This window comes from Pleurodeles waltl, chromosome 11 (assembly GCF_031143425.1).
Source record: "Pleurodeles waltl isolate 20211129_DDA chromosome 11, aPleWal1.hap1.20221129, whole genome shotgun sequence".
In the NCBI taxonomy this organism is placed as follows: domain Eukaryota; kingdom Metazoa; phylum Chordata; class Amphibia; order Caudata; family Salamandridae; genus Pleurodeles; species Pleurodeles waltl.
Genome location: NC_090450.1, coordinates 416,055,315 through 416,070,613, shown reverse-complemented (window position 1 = coordinate 416,070,613; position 15,299 = coordinate 416,055,315).

The window sequence follows — 15,299 nt, the reverse complement described above, 5'->3', positions numbered from 1 at the left end:
GACATAAACTTAGACGTCTCTTCAGAAGTTTAGGCCTGAGGCTGGCTGGGGTAACCAGCGACACCCCTTGCACTGGACACCGCAAAGGCATTTGACTCATTGGAATGACCACATGTTATGGCTCTACTTGACAGAATTGGATTTAGCCTATCCTTCCAAGCCTGGGTTCCATTATTATACACCAGCCCCACAGCATGTGTCAGGGTTAACAATACGCTTTCTGCAAGGTCTACATTTGAGAGGGAAATGAGGCAGGGCTGCCTGCTGTCCCTGCTCTTCTTTGCAACAGACATGGAACTGGTGGTGACCTGGAGTTGCAGAGAAGTCCTGATGCGGGGTCTCTGCTGAGAATATGAGTGGGAGGACGATGTCTTGCTGTATGCAGATGACATCCTTCTATATCTGGCTGAGCCAGAGGCATAGATTGTGAGGATACTAGACATCTTTGACATTTTTGGCGCTCAATCTGGGTTACATATTAAGTGGGACAAATCTTGTCTCTACCCGCTTGCAGGATGGTTGCCCAGAGACACCTGGAGCTGTCCGGTTTTAGTTTTGTGGCAAGGATTCAGGTATCTGGGCATCTACATCATTCGCGATCGCCAGCTATTCTACAGTAATAACCAGGGCAGGTTGCTGGGGGACTATGGGAGAGACAAAGGTCGATGCTGTAAACTACCATTTTCACTGCTAGGGCATGCAGCACTCTACAAAATGATTTACTTACCCACATTTTTATATACCCTTCAGAACTTCCTGTTTGAGGTCCCGGACAGTTTCTTTAAACAAGTGGCGGCCACAACGAGACTGCTATTGTCGAATGGCGGAACAGCCAGGAAAGTGATGTCGTCCTTGTCTGGAATGGTTTTTAATGGGGTTATCACCCTCCCGGATCTCCATCTATATTACTGGGCAGCACAGTTAGTGGTTGTCAACGATTGGTTGTTTGCGGACCAGAGGGAGCCCTCTGTGGCAGCAGATAGGAGAACAGTGGCACCGGGGAGTTACATTAAGCAAATATATGGCAAAGGATGTTTGACACAGTTCCCCCTCCCATGGCAATCAGAGCTTGGAGAAGGACCACAAAGTGTATCGGCTGGCAGGGTATCCTCGCCTTGGAAACCCCCATTCTGAAAGGCTGACGCACTGGTGACATTACAAGGAGTTGAGGAGGGGGATCAACTGGTGACTCCTGGGGATCTCGAAGCTTGGGGCTGTATGGTCTAAGAGGGTCCTGATCCCTTTGAGCCACTTCCAGCAAAATATGAATTATCGGGGAGTCAATACTTGTGGTACATTCAAATTCAGCACCTCATCAGAGGATGTATAGGTCAGTCCGAGGAGCTCCCGGAGAAGAGCCTCCTGAAGTTTAGAGTGGTCTACGCCCCTGTACAAAGACACGCCCTATTGGCAGTATTAACACCATGTGGACCAAGAGTACCCCACTGCTCCAGGCCCTCAGAGACAAGTGGGAGACTGGCTTGAGGATGATGAGTGGGGGGAGGCCTGCCGCTGCCCTGTGGAGGTAGCGATCCCAGTGAACTTTAGGTTAGTCCAACACAAAATCCTTCATACTATAAATAGATGCCCATCTGACAGATGCTCGAGGGGCTGCTCATTGCGAGGCACACTGATTCATACAATATGGGAGTGTCTTAGGCTATGGCCCTTCCGGGTAGGTGAAGGGAGCAGAGGGACCTGGGTCATCGACATCACTCTTGATCTCAGACCGAAACTAAACATGCTAGGCGTTTGGGGTGATCACTGGACAAATACAACCATCTATTCTTTATGGTGGCCATAATGGTGGCTAGGTGCGAATTGATCTGAAAATGGAACAGTGCCGGGGCTTGAAATGGACTGCTGTATGAGAGCAGAACAACACATTTCCAAGCACAGTCCTCTCCAGACAAGTTTGAGAAAAGTTGGGGTGCTTGGAGGGCTCAATGAGACAACATTGACTGATACTCTGCGGTGGTGGCGTTGGCCTGTTGCAGTGAGCAGCCAACAGGGCATTTCCCACAGGAGAGCAGCAGGATCGAGGGACTGGGCAACCAGCCAGGAACCTGTGGGTCGAGGCCTAAGACCACAAACTAGAGACCAATATGAAATATTGAAATGAAAGTGTAGATTTGGTTGCCATGTGATACCTAAGTGGGATGGGAAAGTGGGGGGAGGGTGAGCGGGTTAGAGAGATGTTGGAGTTTGTTTTGAAATCTACCTTAAAACTCAATAAAATGTTTGTGAAAAAAACAGAAATCTGATACAGTGACACTTACAGGCATTGAAGCTGTCCCTTTCCCAGTGCTAATTAACAGTGATGGAAATGGAAAAAAGTATTCAGGGAACCCATAAATTGGGGTTCAAGGTGTGGCAGCAGAAAAGGGGTGGAGCCACGACGGCAGATTCTTGAAAAGTGGAACCTGACAGTCAGCTCATTCATTTATTTTCTAAAACCTCTGCCACAAAAAAATTGGCAATAATGACAAATGTGACAGTAAATCTGTTGTGGTATAATCGGTCACAAACTGGCTGCATTTTAAAATATCATATGGAGTTAAGGCACCAACTATAGAGATCTTTGTGTGCCCAGAAATTTTCAGGTGATAACAATGGTAAGATAACTCTAGGGGTGAATGCACTTGCTAGATAGAGCTGTGTTTTGTCTAGTCACTTTTGACCCATAAAGTACCATAAAGAGTTAATGTTCCTGCAACAAAGCACATTGTGTAACATGCAAATCACAGATTTGTATATTCTCTAGATAGGTAAGTCAGTAACTGCTTTTGACACAGAGAACATTTTGTTACTTGTGTTTCATGAGTTGCAGTCACAGTGAACTATGTACCAGCATCAGAAAGCTACAAGCAAACTTGAAGACATAGGCTTAGGACCTTGTTTTTTCCTCATTCTGTTGTTATTTTTAAGTTTCTAAAAAGTTTCTATTGGTTATTAATATAGTTTTATCGGCGCAGACAAGCCCCAAACATTGCATTACATTTTGAATTCTAGCTTTGAGTTTCTCTTGGCCATGCACTCTTAACATATAGGGCCATATGTACAAACACATTTTCTCATAGACACCTACATCTGGCCCATAATGCCTAGTAGTGTGGATTCCTCCACCTTGTAACACTCATTTTCTTATTTAACACTTCCTGTACATTGATTTACACACTTGTATGATTTATTGTTTTTGTATAAAGTGTGTGTGATGTAAAGCACCCTCATACCATACATTGGTATGAATACAGCTATGAAAGAATTAAATACAAAAATCAATTAGTTGGTGTTATTTAAGGTATTCATACAGTGCATGAATCTCTTATAAACAGGGGTTAAACAAAACATGTCTCTAAATCTTAGTTCCTCTTAAGTATTTGTGGAGGGATAACAAGCAGTGTAGTGTCTCTTAAGTATTTGTGGAGGGATAACAAGCAGTGTGCCTTTCTCGCCCTCTATTACTTTGTCATTTAGGTGCTGGGCTCCAGACAGCTCCGGGCCAAGATGATTATCATACAAAAAGGACTGATGGCCTTCTATATTAGGCCTTTGTTTTGGGCCCAGGTGAAAGTGAAAATAAGAATGCCCACTCATGACCAGGAGGTGACTGCTCCAAACGGAAAATAGGCAACGTTCAGGCTCTGCTGAATGTGTCTCAAACCCAGCAAATTACACTTGGAGAAATTCACTATATTTCAGTAGGGCCAGCCTGGATCTACCTCGATAATAGCTACTGGTGCCCGAATTCGGTTGGATCCACCTCACTTCTTGCACTGCTTTTAAGTATAGAGATAGAGCAAGAGTTTTGACAGTGCCCACATCTGCTTGCTTTTAGTACTGGTGTGCAGTTCAAAACAATATTTTTGACCAGTGCTTAATCTGTAAAAGAGAAAGTGCTGGGACTCTAGAGTTTTTTATCAGACACCTGCTGCTGGCACTGCCAAGTGTCAGGGTTACCAAATACCAAGCCACTTTCATCCTCAACCATACACTGCCTGCCCCTTTATCTAACCTTTTAATCCCTGCTTTCTCCCTTAGTCTCTTTTTTCCATTTCCATTCCTCTTTCTTTCCCCCTTTTCTGCCTTTGTCTCTTTCGTTCTGGATCAAATGGGCAAAAATGTCCAGATCTTCAAACAGAAGTGGTGATGAGTCCCACCTGCAACCACAGGATCAAATAAAGCACTGCCTTTTGCAGACTTCCCCTTCCACGTGTGGAAGTATTAAACATCAGCATATATTTGAGAACAAAGCAAAGGAAGTACATTTTCATTTCACAGCCCATCCACCGCCTTCTACTGCATGTTACAAATCTAGTGTCCATATAGAGACATGAATCTCCACATACATGGGTCTTCAGGGGGCAAGGTGCCCCCCCCCCTCCAGATATAGGTACAGCCTGGTGTGCAGGCTCAGTGCAGCGTAACACAATGGCTGCCATAGCGTTACGCTGCCTGCACTTGTACGCCTGCAGCCCCTGCGAAAAACAGTCCAGGACGTCCCCCCTGAAAAGATTTCTGCAGACGCCCATGTTCCATGTCCACATTTGACTCAAATGATCAAAGAGTGCTTATTTTCGTGAAGAGGGCTAAACAATGTTTTTAAGTCAAAATCGAATAGTGATGAGGGATTTGTATTTCTTTGTGCTTAGGAAAAATATGCACTCCTTTCATTACAAGTGAAATGTTTTGTTGGAGCTGTGAAAGTACCTAATTTTAGTCACAAATGAAAGGCATCTTGTGGACCATACCGAAACCTACAGCGGGCTTACAGCTAGCCCGCTGCTTCCGTTGTTTTTTTTTCTTGTCATTCTTATTTATATGCTTCTTATTCAATCTCTTTCCTTCCTTTTTGTGTTTGTTCATCCCGAAGCATAGCTTTTTTACCATTCATTTAATTGGATGCCCTGTATTCTTCCACTGCTCACATGCAGAGAAGTGCTTTTTAGGTCGAGCACGCCAGCGCTTTGGCCTTTTGTAAGTATTGTGGGCTTTTAACCAAGCCCACCGCATACCAATCACTTTTACTCGTTCTTGGGCTTGCATTTAAAAAATCCTTTATCATCATTGGTAAATGCTTTACGTTTGCCCCTCCTTGGTACTGCTTTGTTACTGCCTTGCAGACTGCCCTTGTTACATGGAGAATTGCACGATTGCCGATACATTTGACTGCAAGCACACTTCTTTATCTCCTTCGCGCTCATGCTGGACATGACGCTTTGAATTGGCTCACTTATGTCAACTGTTTTACTTTTCATTTTCAATTTATATGGCAAAAAACATCCAGTTAGGAATTTGCAACACTAATAACTCTAACTCAAGCGAATGCAAGACCCATTGCATTGCAAATGCTTGTTTAAATTTCTTCCACACTCAGTGATAGTGTTTCGGTTTGCTTGCTCTCTCCCTATTTGCTGCTTCCTCCCAACGCCATGCTCTCTCGTCCTCCCACCCCCATGTCACCCTTTGCTTCCACCACCCAGGGTTTTCATATTCTTTATTTTCTCACGCTGCCTAACCTTAAGACCTCCTGCAGCTTCCCTGCCAACTTTCTATTGCCCCAGTGTTACCTTCTCTTCCACTTGCTCCCCCCTATATTTTGCCCCCATCCAGCCCTGCCACGTTTTCCATGTCAATGCGTGATGTACTGCTGCAGTTTAGGTTTTTTTCTTTTAATTCTGGGACTTGTAGTCATGTTTATTCCATTATAAAACAGGACTACAAGTTCCAGAATGTAAAGAATAAAATCTGGACTTGAGGAGCACATCGCGCAAGGGCCTGGGAAACTTGACAGCTATGCTCATCCTTTCCAACGCAAAACTTGCTTTTAATTTTTTTCAGAGAGCCCAGCAGCTACCATTTTCTGCTGGGTTACTAAGTTTACAATAAAGTGCTTTTGCACAAAACATTTTTTATAATGTTCCTAGTGGCGTCTGCCATTTTAGAACAATCAATAAAAAAATAAAATGGTGGCCATGTCATGTCATTGTAGTGTTGCGCTCGTGATGAAACCCCTCCTTGTTTGGTACTATGTTGTGGCCCGCAGGTCACGTGCAAATAGGTAATAAATGAGGTGTGGCAAGCGGGTGTGGTTAGTTAGGCGGGAATCCTGAGTAGCGATAACCACGACCACTGGGTCATCGCTCTAAAACAAATGCGCACTGTGTGGTCTGTTATGAGCGGCGCAGTGAGATAAAGAATACCCACATACTCAAATATAATATTGTGCCACCAGACCCAACACTGGTGACGAGGGAGTTTCACCCACTAACCTGAAATCGGCAAGACGACCGCTTGCTACACCACATAGTGCGCGGTGCTCGTGCCTCGTCCTCCGCTGCCGCCCGGCTCCCAGTCAACAGCTGTAACCAAGAGGCCCCTATGTTCGGGTCTCGAGCCTCTCCAAACTCTGGTGAGACCATGCTGGTCACGCCCCTCCTTTGCTGTGCCGGGTATTCAAAGAAAGAGGCACTCAGACACTGAACGTTTGCTGGCCAAGCCCCCCTTTCTTTCTTAAAGGCACAGTGAATCTTTACACCGGAGGCGCTGGCACATAATTGTAGGGAGCCCTGCAAGGTTGGTCCACCCTCACAGGCCACCAGGCACATACCCCCTGTGCTGCAGTACCCTCAGAACAAAAGGAGGGGCCACTGAAAAGATTTTTGGCCACACAAGAGAAGGACAGTCAGCCACTAGGCACACGGCAGCCACACGATGAACTCCATACCCCCCATAGAGCCATTTATAGTGAAGGGGGGGCCCCGTCTGTACAAGCTTCCAGGTGGAATGACTGGGTTGAGCACTTAATATTCTTCTTCAATGCCACAAAGACAGAAGATGCACAGAAAAGAGCCATGCTGGAGCCCTTAGGTGGAAAGAACATACATCCCATATCAAAGACGATAGTTGAAGCAGAGCCGAAGACGCGCTTAACACTCATTGCAGCGTTGCAAGCACATTTTGCACCCATTGTCAACATCGACTACGAGAGGTTCATATTTAGGCAAGCTCGGCAACACACAGAAGAGTCCATTGATATGTTCCATATGAGGCTAAAGGAACTTGCTACTACGTGTGAGTTCCACAACGAAAACAATGAAATTAGGGGCCAGATCATTCAGGAGTGCATGTCATCCAAGCTAAGAGAACGCATCCTAGAAGAATCAGGGTGCTCCCTTGCAGACATCCTGACAATGGGGAGGACGAAAGAACTGTCAAAGACTAGAGCCTCCCAAATGGAAGCTGTGCTCCAGAGCCCGATCAAAGCTGAACAAACTGCTGCAGTCATGCTAACCTCCTCCAAACCCAGACCTCAGAGACCAACACTACAACGGAGAACATGTGGGAGATGCAGAGGATCGTCCTATCCCATGGCTAACTGTCCAGCCAAGGGTAAGAAGTATGCAGGATGCGGGAAACTCAATCACTTCGTCAAAGTGTGCTGCTTGGCCAAGGGAGTACTGACCCAAAACACGGTAAATACTGCACTTGAAGTACAGTCCTGAGGCAGTGACATGGACGGTGATGAAGAGGAGACACAAGTAGTTCATTCACTCTTCACTGTCAGCACTGCTACACAGAGGAATGAAAGGCTGCCCAAGTGCAAGGTGCAAGTAGCAGGGTGTCCAGTTGTGGTCATGGTGGACATTGGTGCATCCATCAACATCATGTCACAGGTGACATACCAAACCCTGAAACCGCTACCACCCCTGACGTCAACACACATCAAAGTATTCGCACATGGGCAAGTATAACCACTCACCATGAAAGGGAGATTCCAAACTCCCATCTTCTATGGGTCTCACGAAACTGAAGCGTACGTATACGTTGCTGAAGAAGGTCAACGCACCCTTCTAGGGTGTTACACGGCTGACGCCCTAGGCATTGTAACTTTCATATTCGGAGTCTACATTGAGTCTCTCAGTGACACTTTAGAATCGTTCTCCCAAGTCTTTGAAGGTATAGGGTGTCTAAAGAACGAGGAAATCACCCTAGATATAGAACACTCGATCCAACCGGTAGCTCTAAGACATCGACGAATAGCGTTCCATCTCAGACCCCTTGTTGAAAGAGAAGTAAAGAAATTGGAAGCTGCGGGGATCATTGAAGAACTAGATGGCCCCACACCATAGGTATCCCCGATTGTAGTGGCCAAGAAACCTAAACACCCCGGGGAAGTCAGGATTTGTGTCGATATGAGGCTACCTAATGCTGCCATAAAAAGAGAACGACACCTGACTATTACTATTGATGACTTCATTGGAGAGTTGAGTGAAGCAAAGTGGTTCTAAAAAATCGATATAAGATCTGGATTTCACCAGTTAGTCCTGACAGAGGAGCCTAAATATATCATGACATTCTCCACCTATGTCGGACTTCGCCGCTACCATAGGTTGAACTTTAGGATCTCCAGTGCAGCAGAAGTTTTTCAAAATACCATATGGGAGCTACTGAGAGACTTGTCAGGCGTCATCAACGTCATTGACGATATTTTGATCTATGCCAAGACCATTCAAGAACATCATACCCATCTCAAGAAAGTTCTTCAGCGCATCCATGATTCAGGTCTCACCCTTCATAGGGAGAAATGTGAGTTTCTGAAAGAAACAATACAATTTTTTGGGTACACACTTTCGTCCGAAGAAGTTGCTCCTGACCCGATAAAGTTGCAGACATTAAAAACACTCTCCCCCGACAAATGTTACAAAAGAGGGCTTGTCTGCAGATACCACACTGCGATACTTCAACCCCCAACGAGAGACCACAGTAGCCATGGATGCCAGCTTGACTGCGCTGGGGGCGGTGCTCCTGCAGAAACTTCAAGCAGAAGAATGGGCCCCGTTAGCATACGTGAGCAGATCATTGACGGAGACTGAGAAAAGATACTCCCAGATTGAACGAGAAGCAATCGCTATTCATTGGGGGTGCAAACATTTTCATCTATATGTGTATGGACACCCGTTCATTGTCACCACTGATCATAAACCGCTCATTCCGTTATTTCATGGCACAGCCTCCAAGCCGCCCGTGCATCAAAAAAATGGATGCTACAGTTGCAAGAATATAATTGCAAGGTGGAATATCGCCCTGGATCAAATAACCGTGCGATTACCTCTCAAGACACCCTAGGCCTGCCCCCGCTGAAGAAGGCGAGGCTCTATAGACAGATGTGTATCTGAGGTGTGTGGCAGAGATGTCTCGAACCCTGCCCATTTCGATGGAAGCAATACGGCAAGCCACTCAAGGGGATGACAACCTCCAGGAGCCTTGCAAGCCATAAAGACTAACACTTGGCACACCGGACAGAAACAGTGAAGTTTTCTCATCCCAGACGCGTAGAGGACCATGGAAGGGCTGCACTGTGTTTGGCAAGAGGTCACAGTCAGCAGTGATGGATGTCTACTCCGAGGGCACCAGCTAGTGATTCCATCCAGCCTTGTTAACCCAGCGGTCCAATTAGCTCATGCTGGTCATCAAGGAATGGTGAAAACCAAGAGCAGACTGAGAACCAAAGTGTCGTTTCCAAAGATGGATGAGAGAGTCGAAGAGCTGGTACGAACCTGCCATTGGTGTCAAGCAACCGGAGGGCCTAGTGCGGCTGTCCCGATAGAGACCGAGAAACAACCTCACAAACCCTGGATATCAGCCAGCCTTGACTTTGGGAGCTTACCTAATGGCAGTCATATGATGGTAATGATTGACGACTATTCCTGCTCCCCTGAGGTGGAACTAGTAAGAGCTCTGAGAGCAGCCGAAGTGATCCCCAAGTTGGAGAAGATATTTGCCACCCATGGATTGGTCAAAGAGATAAAGACTGACAATGGTCCCTCCTTCCAAAGGAAGGAATTTGCAGCATACTTATGATCCCTGGGCATAAAACACCGAAAGATCACACCTCATTGGCCTCAAGCCAATGGAGAGGTCAAAAGATTTATGAGGACCCTGAACAAAGTGGCCCGCATTGCAGTGGCAAAGAGCGAAAGTCCGGGGCGTGCAGTGTATTCTTTTCTCCGTGATTACTGTCAGACCTCACACTCCACAACAGGAGTAGCACCTAGTCACCTCTCAATGGGCCGCATTGTGAAAGATGTCATCCCTCATCATGAGTCCTGGAATACCATACATATGATTGAAGACCGAGCACGAGGAAGCGATCTAATGATATGGCAAGCCGTCACCGGCGATCACGTCAGTCAAATGTGCAAGTCGGAGACAATGTTCTTGTAAGGGATAGATTCCCTGGCAGCAGGTTTCGACCACTGTTGGAGGACCCTGGGCTGTTACTAGACACCAAGGGTCCCTTGTGGTGGCGAAAAGGAGATCTGAACAGATTGTTGGCAACATCTCCTGGTTTAAAAAGTTTCAACATCTCTTGCTGGTACCTGATGAAGACATAGAAAATTATCCCTGTCCAGTAGAGTCTGATGAAGCCTCGGATGACATTAGACCAGAGGAGCCTCTACCCAATGAGGACTCTGTTGACAGTGTCCGGGCGATCTCTGAGCAGGAAAGTGCCCTGGTCATCAACCCCGGTGGGTTGATGTAACCTGCTGGACGGGTACCTGAGTCATGATACCGTTTAAGAAGCAACCTCGCACCTTCGACGAGACTGCAAGACTATTTAGTATAAATAAGTGATGTAATAACTTTGATGACAGGTTTTGGCTGTTAGTTCAGAACTGTTCGTTTTGTTTTGCACTTCTGGGAGGGATGTAGTATCGCACTTGTGATTAAATGGATACGCATGTTCTACCATGTTGTTCTGGCTGCAAGGGGTGTTGCGGACACAGCCCCTCCTTGTTTGGTACTATGTTGTGGCCCGCGGGTCATGTGCAATTAGGTAATAAATGAGGCATGGCAAGCGGGTTTGGTTAGTTGGATGGAAACCCTCAGTAGCTATAACCACAACCGCTGGGCCATTGCTCTAAAACAAATGCCCACTGTGTGGTCTATTATTAGTGGCGCAGCGAGATAAAAAATACCCACATACTCAAATATAATATCGTGCCGCCAGACAGGACAGCCGTATGCGTGTACTTGCATGGTGACTCAAGTGTGCACATACTTGATTGCCACAGGGCCATGAAGCGTGTATGTGCGTTTACAAGTCTTCAATCCTTCTTACTGTTTTTTCGCTGATGCTGTCTTTTTGTCCCTGAGACACAGCATCAGCAAAAACCATTGTCAAAGTCATCGGGTAGAAAAGGCAAGATCTATTGGCTTTTTCAAGTCTTGATTGCATTTTTCTGTCATCAGTTGAAACTAATTTTGGATTTTATTCATTAGGGAAGTACTGGTTGTTGTAGTCTAGTGGAAAAAATGAATTGCAAGAAAGAGAATTGAAACACTTGAATCTGGACAACATCACTTGACAAAGGTGTACGAAAAAGGAGACCAAAAACACCTTGGAAAAACGTATTTCGATACTGAAACCAATCTGCACAATAGACAAATGCTGATTCTAAGTATGACCTACACACACATGCACACCCATTTACACATACACACACACAGCGAACTTTGGCAGACCTGTTGCACCCATTACGTTGCCAGAGGATTGAATGTTTTGTTGCATTTGGTCGAGGGAGTGCAAAGAAAACAAACATTGGTAAATGTATTAGGTTTTGCTTATGTGAATAATATTAATTGTTTTTGTTGTAAGATTTAGCTTGGTGAGTAGTTCTGCAATATAAGTTACTGAAACTCCATAAAAGTGCTATGATTTGTTTATTGAGAAAGCCAATATATTGTGCAGTAACTGCTGGTAATATAATGCAGGGAGTGTTAATTAAAGTTACCAATATTGCTTGGCCGATTGCTTCACAACTGTTATAATGCCGAACTTGCACCCATTACTTTGCCAGAGGATTGAATGTTTTGTGGCATTTGGTCGAGGGAGTGCAAAGAAAACAAACATTGGTAAATACATTAGGTTTTGCTTATGTGAATAATATTAATTGTTTTTGTTGTAAGATTTAGCTTGGTGAGTAGTTCTGCAATATAAGTTACTGAAACTTCATAAAAGGGCTACGACTTGTTTATTGAGAAAGCCAATATATTGTGCAGTAACTACTGGTAATATAATGCAGGGAGTGTTAATTAAAGTTACCAATATTGCTTGGCCGATTGCTTCACAAGTATTATAATGCAGAACTTGGCAAAATGCGATCCAAGAGCTGTCAAACGCGAAGGGATGAGGATGTGCTTCTCACAGTAACAGCAATACTCAGCAAATAGCCTTTACTAAGCATGATGCAAATGGACTTATTTAGGGCCATGCGGTAACAACAGAAATGAGAAGTAATTGTATTACAGCAAATTTCTGATTTCTAGTGCTGTCCCATAGCTCACATTATTTATTACTTCCGTCTTCGAGTTTTTGTTTTTATTTTTAATGTATCCATCTTTAAGTCAAGCCCAGTACATAAAAAAGTAAAGAGCACCTTCTCTGGTATGCTTGCATTTATTATTTATTTAGCTAGTAAGACCTACCCTCCGCTCTGTCTCTGCTCACAATGAGGATTTGAGTAGGAGGTGAGTCTTGGTATGGAAAATGTTCCAAAAGATGGACTTACAGCTGTCTCCAGAAGTATCTACTGATGCACAGGATACCAGAACACCATGCTGCACACTTGTGTGAGCCTGGGCAATTGCAATACATTAGATTTCAGGCAAAACTAACAAACACAGCGGAAGCGCTGTGCAGGTGAAACCTAACCAGCATCCTGATCCAATGCAAGAATACCTTAGAGTGGTGCGCTCGAACAAGAGGACGTTCAAAGAAACCACCAAAACAAGAATTAACCACTAGTTGGGATTCACAAAAAGTGCTTAGTGTTTTGGTTTCTGCTACAACAGCAAACACACATGTTCCTATTATAAAGCGTGATAGAGACCATTTTAAAGAGGTCAGAAGAACCAAAGTCTACACCCACCCCAATTCAGTTAAGATCTTTAATGTATGGGTGTACACTAATCTCCGAGATATACATTAATTTGTTGAGTTAAGTTACTGGTTTCATAAACATACACTCTTAAAAATACAAAGCTTCATGAATGAGTCTCATTTATGCAGAAAAGGAACACAAAATACTGGATTGCAACTCACTTTTCATAGTTCACTAAAGGTTATATTTTTTAGATGCTTATTTAATTTAATACATACAGTGGTGCTCAAATCATTAACTAGGAGAGCAGTTGACCCCAGGGAAATATTCAACGTATTTTATGTGCCCTCGTATAAATATGGAGAAAACGTCTACTGACCAGTTGTCGGTCCTCTGACCCCAGAATCCGGGCTGTAATTTTGCCTTTAACATGTCATCACATTGTGCAGTTCTGGTTAAATTACGGCATATCCATGTGCCTAGCAACTGTAAAAATGGGCAAATCAAATTATATTAACTATTGTCACTGTATTCACCAACAACAATCCATGCAACCGATCAGCCGTCTGTGATCTACATGTCCAGGACGCTAAAATCCTGTCAAATAAATACTTAGGCGTCGCATATTTCTGTCAGCTATACCTTATGCCCCTTAAGTCCTTTCTTCGGATCAATAACAGAACTTTTCTTTTTTCATCCCAGGAGGAGGGAAGTGCTGCAGGCCCGTCATGCAGACATATGGTCCACACGAACATTTCTGGGTCAGAGGCTGTGAATGCTGCAGCGTCTGTTCGCTCGCCTTTGACCATACAGAATTGTAATTGTAATCGTATTTATATAGCGCTTACTACCCCTGACGAGGCATCAAAGCCCTTTTCGATGAGCAGCACGCTACTCCGGAACCCAACAAGAATTAGTGATGGATTAGTATCGTTAAATAATGAGTACAGTTTTAGTATTATTATGAGTTAATTTGAGCCGCGGATATGAGAGTTTGTTAGTTAGACTGGAGTAATGGAGGGGTGGAGGAGGAAATAAATCCAGAGGTGTTAATTGGGAGTATATCCTTCATTTACTCAACCCAAAGGCTTGGGATGAGTAAAGGGGGGTGGAGGGGGAAGAGTATGTGGAAGGGTTAGGGAGAGCATAGTAGCAGGGTGAGATGAATGCAGGAGAATTTAGTAGGGTTGTGTGGGAGATCACAGAGGTAGAGTGAGGTTTGGTGAGTTAGATGTGGAGGGAAGAGCTTAGGCAGAGATATTTAGGAGATGAAAGTGGTAGAAGGGATTTGGGATGAGTCAGAGTGAGAATGGAGGATAGTTTGATAGAGACATGACATAAGAGTGATGAGTAGATAAGTGTGATAAGATGAGAGCAGGAATTCATAGATATCTAGTATAACAACCCAAAAAAAAAAAAAAAAAAACAGGAGCCATGCAATGATCCACGAACATGCCAAGCACAGAAACAACATATACACATACACATACATATATATATATATACATATATATATATATATATATATATATATATATATACACACACACACACACACACACACACACACACATATGTACATACAATACATAATTAGAATCATGGGTAAAAAAATACTTAGTCAGACAGGTTTAAAGAGTGTGTGTGTATTTTATTGTTATGACATAGTAGCAATACATATTTTCCAAAGAAACTATAAATAAATAGAAATATACATATAATCTGAAAAAAATATTTATCCACATAGGCATATGCAGTTCATAGTTGTTTGAAAAAGGTGGTTATGAAGGAAAGAGCCAACTCTTGAGTAGTTTTCTGAAGACAAGAAAGTTATCTGTGGCTCTTATAGTTGGGGGTAATGAATTCCATAGTTTGGCTGCTTGGACGGAGAAGGATGTACCACCTATAGTCTTTTTCTTGTATGGTGGTGTTCTAAGGCGGGGTGCCAGTCTTGAGCGGAGGGTTCTTTGTTGGATGTATTTGGTCATTTTCTTTCTGATAAAAAGCAGTCCTGTTCCATGTATAGCTTTGTGGGTGATACAAACCAGCTTAAAAGTGCATCTTCTGGCAACGGGTAACCAGTGTAGTGCTCTCAAGGCAGGGGAGATGTGGACTTGCGGCTTTATATGTAGTAGTAGCCTGGCTGTGGAATTCTGGATACGTTGTAGTTTTTTCATAACAGATAGAGATGATCAATGGTAGAGGCTATTGGCATAATCCAGTTTGGATAGTACAAGTGAGATGGTAGCTTGCACCTTGTGTGGAAATCCGAGGTGGGGGAAGATGCGTCGTAAAGTCTTTAAGGTGATGAAGCTTGTGCGTGCTAATTTGTCTACTTGGTCATTCATAGTTAACTTGGAATCCATGGTGATTCCTGGGTTTTTAACTTCCTTGGATAATTGAGGAGGTGGT